The following is a 12,066-nucleotide window of genomic DNA, read 5'->3' as shown; positions in this document are numbered from 1 at the left end:
TGTTTATTGAGCACTTAGTATATAACTAGCAGCATCCTAAGTTCCTCATGTATGTTCCTTCCTTGACTTTGAAACAATACTATATGAATACTATATGAATACTCTGTCTTGTTTCTCAAAATCCTCATATCAGTGAGATCATATGATAATTGTATTTCTCTGATTGACTCATTTCGCTTAGCATAATACCCTCTAGTTCTATCCACGTCATTGCAAATGGCAAGATTTCATTTTTGATGGTTGCATAATATTCCATTGTGTGTGTGTGTGTGTGTGTGTGTGTCTGTACACACATCTTCTTTATCCATTCATCTCTTGATGGACATCTAGGCTCTTTCCACAGTTTGGCTATTGTGGACATTACTGCTATAAACATTGGGGTGCATGTGCCCCTTCGGATCACTATATTTGTATCTTTGGGGTAAATACCCAGTATGCAATTGCTGGGTCGTAGGGTAGCTCTATTTTCAACTTTTTGAGGAACCTCCATAATGTTTTCCAGGGTGGCTGCACCAGCTTGCATTCCCATCAACAGTGTAGGAGGGTTCCCCTCTCTCCACATCCCCGCCAACATCTGTCATTTCCTGACTTGTTAATTTTAGCCATTCTGATGGGTGTGAGGTGGTATCTCACTGAGGTTTTGATTTGGATTTCCCTGATGCTGAGTGATGTTGAGCACTTTTTCATGTCTTTTGGCCATTTGGATGTCTTCTTTGCAGAAATGTCTGTTCATGTCTTCTGCCCATTTCTTGACTGGATTCTTTGTTCTTTGGGTGTTGAGTTTGGTAAGTTCTTTATAGATTTTGGATACTAGCCCTTTATCTGATAGGTCATTTGCAAATATCTTCTCCCATTCTGTCAGTTGTCTTTTGGTTTTGTTGACTGTTTCCCTTGCTGTGCAAAAGCTTTTTATCTTAATGAATTCCCAATAGTTCATTTTTCGGCACCAGTATTCCAAAGTGGTTCAAATGCTATCTGAACCACTTTCAGTGCCCCTTTTTCTACCTTATAAATGGTAAATGTATAGACAGAGTATTTACTGGATTACAAAATCCTCTGGATTATAATAGCCTTGTGACTTTAAGATATAGGAAAAGGTATTTCCAAATCTTGAAAACTATGGGGTGAATATGTTTGCACATCAAATGGGATTTCCTCTGCAGTCCAGGCAGCCTTGCTCTTCAATAATTTAAGTTGCTTGGCCTTTGGAAGGCAGCTGTGCTCACCACCGCACCACCAACACACATGTTGCTTGCCCTTTGCATGGAGATGGTCCAAGTGGAAACATCAGAGAGCTATCTACCGAAGCCCAAGAATATTTCATGTTGTGACAACTGCAGTATTTTATTCATGAATTAGCTTCACAGAATAAAATTTTTTTTTCTGAATGAACTCATTGTGAATGAACTCAGTTGTCTGTTATTTTTTGTCTGTGTGGCTTTCCATAGACATCTTGGTACAGGCATAGACATTGTCCGGGAATAGAAGACATACTGGACCTGAACTTTAACAAGTGGAAAGATAGAATGTCCTATTAACAGCACAGAATCAAGGAAGAACATTGGGCATGAAATTAGAACACCTAGTTCTAATTCTAACACTTACTGGTTTGATGAAATTGGACAAGTTATTGTACATGGGAATCATAACATTGCTGATTTCACCATATTGTAAGATGATTAAAATAATATCTTCCAAATTACTATAAATCAGCCAAATTAAGTTTAAAAATCTAACCTGTTTCTTAGGCACTTATTAGTACACCTGATGTACTAGTGATCTACTAATCTACACCTGTAAAATTTACTGTAAATGGACATACTGATAGCTCATTCCTAGACTTTCTGTAGGGAGAAAAATGGCTTGCTCTATGTAGAGTATTATATTAAGAATAAAGTCTGGCCACATGGCAAGCTTTTTCTAATTGTGATTCTGTTTTTCAGGGATCACTGTACTCGTGGCTACAAGTGAGAATAACAGGCACTAGTTACTTTAATATTTAAGTGCAGCACATCTCAATCTAGGAGTCCAGCCACTTCTCCCCAGGAGAAGCCAAGCACAGCAGTTTAATGGAATGAACATACCTACCCTTTTCTTACCCCACATGTATAAAATAAATCTGCAGGAGGGTAGGATATCATTTCTTAAGGAAATGTGGATTGTATACAGTGGAAGCTATTCCATCCCCAAGAAGAAAGGATTATGTGATTTGTTCTCCTATCTTCCCACAAGGTTGGGAGTGCCCAAGCTGCCTTCCCTCACCCCATATATAAGTCAAGGACCGAGAATAATCTATTAGAAATTGCTGAGCCACTGAATTGATAAATCATCTGTTCTTTAGGCTTGAGCATGGAGGAAGGGACCAGAGAGCTATGAAAGAGGCGAAGGAGAAGATCCACAGTGAAGCCTGCATGTCCACATTTGGTATGACCAGGATATGTGAGTGGACTCTGACTGAAGGTGAGTAGGTGACTGAACATTAAGCTCTTCTCAATCCCTACCCCCTTCCATGTGCCACCCATTGGGTAAAGGAAGCCCAACAGTAAGAGGATGTGGGTGGATCACCTGGGCCAGGCCTGAGGCAAGGAGGAAGAAACTAAGGCCCAGTCAGATACCCAACATCAGGAAGTTAGGCAGGAGAAACCCCTGGAAGTCCCACCTGAGAGTCCATACATGCCTCCCAATAGGAAGTCAACATGTGATGGAGAGAAGGAAATGAGGGCCAGACAGCAGTCTCTTGGCAAAAGAGAGAGGCCAACTTACTATGAGCCATCACCTGCAGAACATCTTCCTTCCTCTCCTTCATCCTTGCTCCAATCCCAGAAGAGCAATGATAGCAAAGGCGATGAGGAATGGTAGGAGAGAACGCCCTATCCACTCCCTCTCACCTCCCCTTCCAAGCCATGGAAATATCTGTCTGCCCTGTCTTGGATAGTACAAGGAATGAGCTGTGACTCGAAACTGAGATTGAGGTTTTTAAACAGCACCAAAATCAGTCTGAAAATTTAGGAAATTGGACTGAGATACCACTTGGGAGCCTGAAATCCAAAGGGAATGGAGGCTTGACAAAGAACTTTTATTAAAAAACAAAAAAACAAGTTGATACACCTTGATGAAATCCATTAAATTAGTTATCAGTTATTCATTATAAATGTGTCTATCCTTATGGGACTACATGTACTGAGAAGTCATTCCTCCAGATAGATCTGGTGAGCTTTTTACTCAGTCTTGGCAGAAATGAAACTTGGCCTGCTTTCTATATGGCTAATCTTAAATTGTTCATGCATTTGTTCATTTATTCAGTCTACATTTATTGAGCATTTAGTGGGCCAGACACTGAACTACTGAACCAGACTCTTGGGATAATTAAGCAGGCCAAATACTCAGTTCACATGATTTCACATGGAATGAAAAGACTTTTTTTTTTTCCCTGAAGCTTTTGAGGCACTGACAGACACCGCACAAAATAAATTGTGGGTTTTATAACCAAAGAGCATTCTGAACCACCTGGTATAAATAATGGTGACCATGCATCCTGGGTTTTCCAGGACAGCCTTGATTTCTTATAATTTCATTTTTCCCCATAAAGTAAATTTATTCAATATGTAGCTAAGTGCAATTTATTTTTTATGACCTTGTAACACCTTTCATTTAAATTTATAAATAATGAAACATCCTTTGTTAGACCACATGCCACAGGTTTTTATTTGAAAAATATGGATGCTTATTTGTTCTGTAGATTTTTTAAAAAGCAAATTGAGATCTAGATGATGATGACAAAACTATGAAAGTTATTTCCTTTGGCTCTAGATTATGATGACAAAAATGTGAAAATTATTGTTTCTTGGAAACCCATCTTTCCTGGCAGTAGTATCTTTTGACATCTGACACTGTTCTTGAAGATAGAACAAGAGCAGCTAAAGCAACAGGTCCCCTGATACCAATTTTAACCCACAGCGATGTGAAGTCCACTGATTTCCTGTGCTTTCAAAGGGAATGAGCAGATGCACCAGAGTCTCCACTCAAGTCATAATTCCTGCAGGATGAAAGGGAAGATAGCAGAGCAAGAGGGTCAAGAGGTAGAGAGAGAGAGATTGGGAAAGAGAGAGAGACATAGAGGAGAGAGAGCCGGGGTAATATGGTTTGTAACCATCTCAGTTCTCATCTCAGAATAATGTCTTGCATGAGCCATTCAGACACATGATGAGGATAATAATCAGCTGTTGTTTTTAGATTCCTTTTAGTTTTATTGTGGAATAATTTAATTAAAATACATTTTTATTACCATTTTATGGCCCATGTCTTCTCTGTCTACTGCTGTAATTTCCTGGAAAGGAGACGTATGATCCTGTGGGCATCCCCAGTAGCTTTTCAATCATCACTCCCTGTCTTCTGAGTTTGTTTCATTCTGCCAAAGGACTCCTGTTCTTATTTAGCATTCTTGTCACTGAAAATGAGTGGTCTGATGATCTGATGAACTGCACAGTTATGGGGGGAAAAATCCTTAAAATTTCTTTTATCTCCTCCTTGAACACGATAGGCTTAGGAAACAGAAGCCCGGCAGTGATATGTTTCTTTTAAAAACATGCCCTTCCACTTTCCCAAGTGTGGTAGGAAGAATAATGCCCACCCCCCACAAACTGTCAGCATTCTAATCTCCGGAACCTGTGACTATGTTACTTTCTGCGGCAAAGGGGATTTTTCATATGTGATTAACTTAAAGACCTTGAGATGGGAGATAATCCTGGATGCCTCAGGTGGGCCCGTTGTAATCACAGGGTCCTTAAAAGTGGCAGAAGTGAGGTCAGTGACAGAGACATGATAGGAACTGGAGTTAGAGAGATTCTATGCTGCTGGCTTTGAAGATGGATGGAGGGGCCACAAGCCAAGGAGTGTGGGAAGATGGAAAAGGCAAGGAAACAAATTGTCCCCTCAGAACCTCCAGAAGAAACACCGCCCTGCTGACACCTTGATTATAGCCCGGTGAAACCCGTGTCAGACTTCTAAACTATAGAACTGTGAGAGGGGCACCTGGGTGGCTCAGTCGGTTAAGCGTCTGCCTTCAGTTCAGGTCATGATCCTGGGGTCCTGGGACTCAACTCTGAGTTGGGCTCCCTACTGTGTGGAGAGTCTGCTTCTCCCTCTCCTTCTGCCCCTCTCCCCTCCCCTCCCCCCCAAGTCATGCTCTCTCTCTCTCTCGCTCTCGCTCTATCTCAAATAAATAAATAAAATTTCACAAAAAAAACTGTGAGATAATAAATCTGCATTGTCTCAAGCCACTGGTTACAGCAGCACTAGAAAGCTAATACATCAAATACACTTTCTGTGTATAGGTGGAATGCTAAACTTATTAGCTTTTAATTGCATTATTTAATAAAAGTCTTCCTAACCTCACGAGCCTTTGATTGCAATATTTTATATAATTGGAGATGCACTATTGGCAGCAGATTTCTCATTTCTCTGCACTTCCTTTCTAATCGATGCTGTTTTTAGAAACCAATTTTCAGTGGCAGCATCCTTATACTTGGACATTTCCATTCCTATTTTTTCTCAAGTCTAATTTTAATTACATTTGTCAGTAGATAGAAGGCCCAAGCCAGACAGGGCTTCATGAATTTTATAGCAATTGATGAAATAGGAGGGAACATTCTCCTTCCTTTTATATTTAGAAGATTTCTCTTAATTTGAATGCTAAGAATGAAATCTACCAAGATCACTTTCATATTGCATTGTTATGGTGAATATTCTGTGGCCAGTAATGTTCTATAGAAAGGAAGCCATTTCTGCAAATGTTAGTGCCTAAGACAAGGAGAATCTTGGTATGATTCAGTCTGCAATTTCCCTGACTGGAAGCTACAAATCAATGTGAACCCGAGATTCACTCATACAGATGTTAGTTTTTAAGCACTTTACCTGTCATGCATTTTTTTTCATATAATCTCAATTCCTCTGGAACACACTGAAGTTAAAACAGCTCTCACATGGGTTTCTTGGGCACTCACATGAAATGTATGGAAAAGTAAGAGAAGAATTCTTGGCTGCCTTTTTTTTTTTTCTTTGTAGTTTTAATAGGGGCTTTGTAAAGGCTGTGCAGGCTTTGGATTAAGGCCGTGCCTCTGCTGCAAGTTCAGTTGTGATAAACAAAGACAACAACACTCCAGGGAGGTCTTTGTACAGATCTAGCAAATGTCAGACAGTGGTTTTTTAAGGTTCCTTGTTAGCGGGGAACCAAATTCTGCTGTGATTTTAGCTGTAAAATTTGTGGCAGTAGCTTGATTTTTAAGAGCAATATTCACATAGCATTGAGTTTTCAAAGGATTGAATGGTGTGGTGGTATAATGCGGTGAGTCTGGGTGCGCATCTGGGAGGCGGGTAGCGAGGGAGACAGAGAAAGCATGAACATGAGGAGAGAAGTCTCAATGAGACACAATCTTTCCAAAGGAACCTGATATTAGTTCAAGGAAACACTTCCTAATTTGAAATCAAGGTATACCCAATAAGAAGCCAACGAAGACAGTCATTAAAAACTTGAGATGGGAATGTCCTGCCATTCTGCTTTCTGCTTCCCTTCATTTTCCAAAAATTCTCATCCTCTAAGCCATTCTTCCCTCTCCCCAGGAAGAGGACCTTGACTTGGCAAAGAAAATAAAAGCCTTCACAAAACAATTTTATTATCTCCTCAGAAACAACAAGGTATCTTCCCAATTGCAAGCAAAGTTGTTTGCATCTCTCCTGTCCTCATTCCTTCTCATTTCAGTGGAGGTGTCCCTACTGCCTAACACTTTGAATTCTACCCCCTCTGGCTTGCTCCAGAACTTCTTTCCCTCTTCACTGGATACTTTCCATCAACTTTTAAGCATGCTTGTCTCTTTTATGTTTTAAGAGCAGCAGAAAGAATCCCCTTTTCTGTTCGGATATTGCGTTCTCTTGTCTTCCCCTCTACAGCCACTTCTTCAAATTGCTTCTCAATTCACCTCAGTTTGGCATTTGATCCCCTGACTTCACCAGAATTGTTCTCATTTATGTAATCAATAATGTGCATTTCTAAATTGAATGGACACTTCCACTTTTCTTCTTCCTTACCTCTCAGCAGATTTGGACATATCCTCCTTCTCAAAACACTCTTTGAATTCTGTGATACAACACTTTCTTTGCATTTTTCCTACTTACTTATTAATTCTTTTCCTATTTCTGTTTTAGGTTCAACCTCTGTACCTAATTGCTGGCTGATGGAGCTACAGTTCCATTTTTGGCCCTCTTCCTCTCTACCCTCTTCTAGGCAATCCAACTCTTGCTTATACCTTCAATTACCATCTCTAAGTTGATGAATTCCAAATATCATTTTCCTAGCCTGGACTGTTCCTTTGTTTTACACCCAGATATCCATCTGCCTATTTGCCACTTTCTCTAAAGTATCTCAAAGTCACCTGCACCAAATATGTTCAAGAATATACCCACAATTATCTTGGTCTTTTTCAAGCAAATACCATCAGTAATGCTATCAGCGAATGATCTAATATCCATTCACATATCAAAGCCAGGAGGTAGGAATCATCTTTGATAAATCCCTCTGATTTACTGTGCCAATCCCACTCAGCACTGAGTCTTGTCATTTTATTTTTCTAAAACTCACTTAAATATATCCACTACTCATCATCTCTATCAACTTCAACGTAGTCTAAGCTACCATAGTAACTACTTCCCTTACAGTACATTTTCTGTGACATAGCTAGAGTCATCTTTTCATAGCAAATCTGAATGTGTTACTTTCCAGGTTAAAACCCTTTGATGACCTCCCCACTGCTCTATGGATAAAAACAAAAAACAAACAAATAAAAAACACTATTCCACATGCCCTGTGGTCATTTGTATTCTTTGGTGTCAGTGTGTACCATTTTCCCATCTTCTTTAATGGCTCCAGGCACATTGTCCTTCTTTTGGTTTCACAAACAGGTCAATTCCTCCAGCCACAGGACTCTTATACATGCTTGTACACTCTTCTCTCATCTCTTTCCCTGTTGAACTCCTGTATATCCAGGATCATCTCTACTAACTTCTCAATAACAACAAAATATCTTCCCAATATCAAACATACATTTGCATCTATCTTGTCCTTCTTCATTATAATGGAGATACCCCTGTTATATAAAACATTGAATTGTGCCCCTTCTGGCTTGCTGCAGAACTATTTCAGTAAAATCACTTCTGCTTTCTCTGTCCCTGTGGGGTGACACTGGCTTTCCTGCTGTTGCTAATCTGTTGGTTGCTTCATGATCTCCTATTAAGTTACTTACCTCTGCCAACATATGTGCAACCATTTGCCTGTATTAAATTTCTTTTATTTGAAATACTTAAATTGATTTATATTTTCCTGGGTGGACCTTGACTGATACAATTTTTTTAATATCGGGATTAGTCCCAGGAAACAAATTCTCAAGAACAAGTTCTGAGCTTAGATTGCTTGCTTCTTTTAGCTTGAACACAGTGCAAAACTTCTTTCAGGTGGAAAATGGGATACTATAATTAATCTATCTCATCAAGTGGCATTGCAATTACTTAAATTATAACCTGGTTTGTTTGCAGTGATGTGCCAATTGAAAGCTAGGCTTTGGGAAAACAAGTAGCTATTTCATTTAACTACAAAAATGAGATGGCTGTTTTAGATTGTGCTGGACTGCTTACAAAAAGAAAATGATAAGCTTAGAGCTTTAAATTCTTAGCTGAAGGGGCATGGCCAGAGATTCAAAAAGCTGCTATAGCAATTCTTAGAGTTTTTTATATCAGAAGGGAAATCAAGTGTGAGGATCAGAACCATGTATAATTTGCAGAGTTACCATGCAAGTTGAAAATACAGGTTCACCAATCTATTATGTTAGCATTAACGCATTAATTTTAAATGATAGATCACTGAGAGTGTGGAGGGGATATTTGAGCAGATGCAGTTGAATTTGAGAACCATGAACACAACATATCCCCAAAGTTTCATTACCAGCAGATACAATTATATCTGATGAAGGTAGTCTTCTCTGACAAAAGAGCTTATTATTTATTCACCTGAAAAACTTGCTTTGAAAGAAGATATGCATTTTCCTTAGGACTCATCAGAAGCATATCATATTGCTTCCAGATCTATTACCAGTTGATGAAGACAAAAAAAAAAAAAAATTCAAAGCTGGTTTACAGATGAGTCTATAAAATTTGCTGGAACCAGCCAAAAATCATTGTTGCTGCATTATAAAACTACTGAGGTAGCCCCTAAAGAGAGTTGCCAAAGAAAATCTCATCAGTGGGTTGAACTTCATCTGGTTATCTCTTTTGCTTGTAAATAGATGTGTCTTGAGGTATGGATCTACATTTTCATCTTAGCAATGGCTAATGATTTGGCTTGTTATTCAGGAACTCAGAACAAACATGATTAGAAGATTATCAACAAGGAGGTTTGGGAGAAGATATGTAGAAAGACTCCATGTAATAGTGTGAGCATATGTATATTCCATGTGAATAATCCTCAAAGGATATCCATGGAGAGGTATCTTGTAATAATCAAGTGGATATGATGATAGTTTCTGTAGATGTCAGTCTCTCCTCTTAACCACACTGTTGCTTGCTCCACAAACTGGCCTCTGATGGTGGGAAAGGAAGCTTTACATGGATGCAAAAACCTGCACTTCCCCTCATTAAAGTTTATATGGCTACCTGGTTCCTAAATACTTAATGAATCAATAACAAAGGCCAATCCTGAGCCCCTAACTTGGTACTATTACATCACCAGGGGTCAAGCTATCCATCTGGTAACAGTTTGATTATTTTTCACTCCTTTTCCATTATAGGTTAGGGGCAGCAATCTGTACCTACTAGAAAATATCCCAATTGCTTTATAGTTGTTTTACATGCCTAAAATATTTGGCATGCACTACTATCATGGACTTAGTACTTTACTTATCATAATAGGCTAGTATCCCATACAACATTGCTCTTGACTGAGGAAATTATTTTACATCAAGAAAAGTGCCCGTAAAATTCATTAGTTTTCTTCTTATATCTTTGCTTTCAGAAGCAGATACCCTGATAGAATGGTGGACATCAATTGAAGATTCAGTGTCAGCACTAGGTAAGAGACAGCATTATGTGAGATTAAGTTGCTCTCCTATAGCATACAGCATTTGCTTTGAAAAGTGACCAGTACATGACACTTTTTCTCTCATGGGTAGAGTTTACAACTCTTGGTACCAAGTATAAGTAGGAGTAGACCCTGTCATTATTAACACATAGTGGCACATTTAGAGAATTTTTGTTTCCTATCCCTCTCTGCATTCAGAGGTCTTGGTTCCCAAAGGAGGATTATTTCCACCAAGGAACACAACACTCGTTCCATTGGATTGGAGCTCTTTTTGGATCCTCCTAACATTGCTCCAATAGTCAGGGAAGAGTGATTATTTCTGGCTGGGTGATTAACTCTGATTGTTAGGGGTAAATTGGGTTGCTTCACACAATGGGGATAGGTAGAAACTCAGAGCCTCGTTCTTAGATTCTGGACATTAGTGGATTTGCTAGAGTGTCTCTTAGTAATTTCATATCTCATAATAAATGTCAGTGGAAAACAACAGTAACCCAATAATAGCAGAAAGCTAAATATGCAGACATTTCAGGAATGTTTAGAACACCCTACCTGTTAAAGAATCCTGACCAAAGAGATGACTTAGGGCAAAGGTAACATTATGTTTGAGGAATATCAACTAGGAATGATACAACAACTTTGAGAAAGAGTTTGGCAGTTTTCTTGAACAGTTAAACATATTCCTGATATGTGATCCACTTCTACACATTTACTCAAGAGAAAAGGAAATATATGCCCATATGAGGACATGTATATGAATATCCATAGCAATTTTATTTGTAATAGCCACAAATGGCAAATAATCCAAATGTCCATCAACAGATGAAAATAAATTATGATATATCTATATATTTTTATCTATTTATGTTTATCTACCTATATCTATATATCTATATGTGTATAGATATAAATATATATTATATATGTTACTACCCAACAATAAAAAGGAATGGATATTGCTGCACACAAAAACATGGATGAGTACCAAAATAACTGCTGAGTGAAGGAAGCCATGCAAAATACTGTATGATACCATTTATATAAAATTCTAAAAAATGCAATTCATAGTGACAGATCAGTGGTTACTTGGGACCAGGAGTGGGGAGTGGAGGTGGGGAATAGAGAGAAACAGAAGAGAGGAATTTCAAAGGGGCATGAGGAAACTTTTGGAAGTGATGACTTCACTGGTATAGTCAAATGTCAAAATATATCAAAATTGCATACTTTAAATATGTGCACTTTATTGTATATCAATTATGCCTCAATAAAGCTGTTTTCAAAATTATCAGCTATGGAGGTGGAGCAAGATGGCGGAGGAGTAGGAGACCTGGATTTCGTCTCCTCCCAGGAATTCAGCTGGATAGGGATCAAACCATTCTGAACACCTACAAACTCAACAGGAGATTGAAGAAAAGAAGAGCAACAACTCTCATCAGAAAAGCGACCACTTTCTGGAAGGTAGGATGTGTGGAGAAGTGAATCTGAGGCGATATTCGGGAGGATAGACGGCGGGGGAGGGGCCTCCGTCGGCCGCTTCTGGCAAGTGATAGAACCGCGGAGCACAAAATCGGAACTTTTAAAAGTCTGCTCCGCTGAGGGACGTCACTCTGGTGGCTAAGTGGGGGGTGGAACCCTCCGGGACAGTGTGGTCTCAGGACCCTCGGGGTCACAGAAAGACCGGGGGTGCCTGAGTGTGGCAGAGCTCCCAGGGATCGGAGCGGGGAAGGCGGCTGCAGAGGCGGAGTCCAGGCGCGGGCTCTCAGCTCGGGGTGGCCATAAACCGGGATCCGCGGCACAGTCGGGCCCCTGCTCCTCCAGCAGGGACCCAGCAAGCGGCAGATCCGGGGAGACTCACCTTCCTCCCCCGGGAGGAGCCGCGCGGGAGTGCACCGCAGGGATCTGCTGGGTCTGGAGACTCCACCCAGGGTCGGGTGCCAGAGATAGAAATG

At 39.8% G+C, this 12,066-nt stretch overlaps 1 long non-coding RNA gene across 1 annotated transcript; it reads left to right on the top strand.

Moving 5' to 3' along the window:
- The first annotated feature begins 2,417 nt into the window (after positions 1–2,417).
- LOC118027161 lies at positions 2,418–11,432 on the top strand. The gene is made up of 3 exons (XR_004683780.1): positions 2,418–2,460; positions 10,055–10,111; positions 11,407–11,432. It is a non-coding gene; the product is annotated as an uncharacterized LOC118027161 (long non-coding RNA).
- Positions 11,433–12,066: the final 634 nt, after the last annotated feature.

This window comes from Mirounga leonina, unplaced genomic scaffold, assembly GCF_011800145.1.
Source record: "Mirounga leonina isolate KUSES-001 unplaced genomic scaffold, KU_Mleo_1.0 Mir_363, whole genome shotgun sequence".
NCBI classification, from domain to species: Eukaryota; Metazoa; Chordata; class Mammalia; order Carnivora; family Phocidae; genus Mirounga; species Mirounga leonina.
The sequence above is the reverse complement of the archived record's forward strand: the minus strand, read 5'-3'. Positions and strand labels throughout refer to the sequence as shown.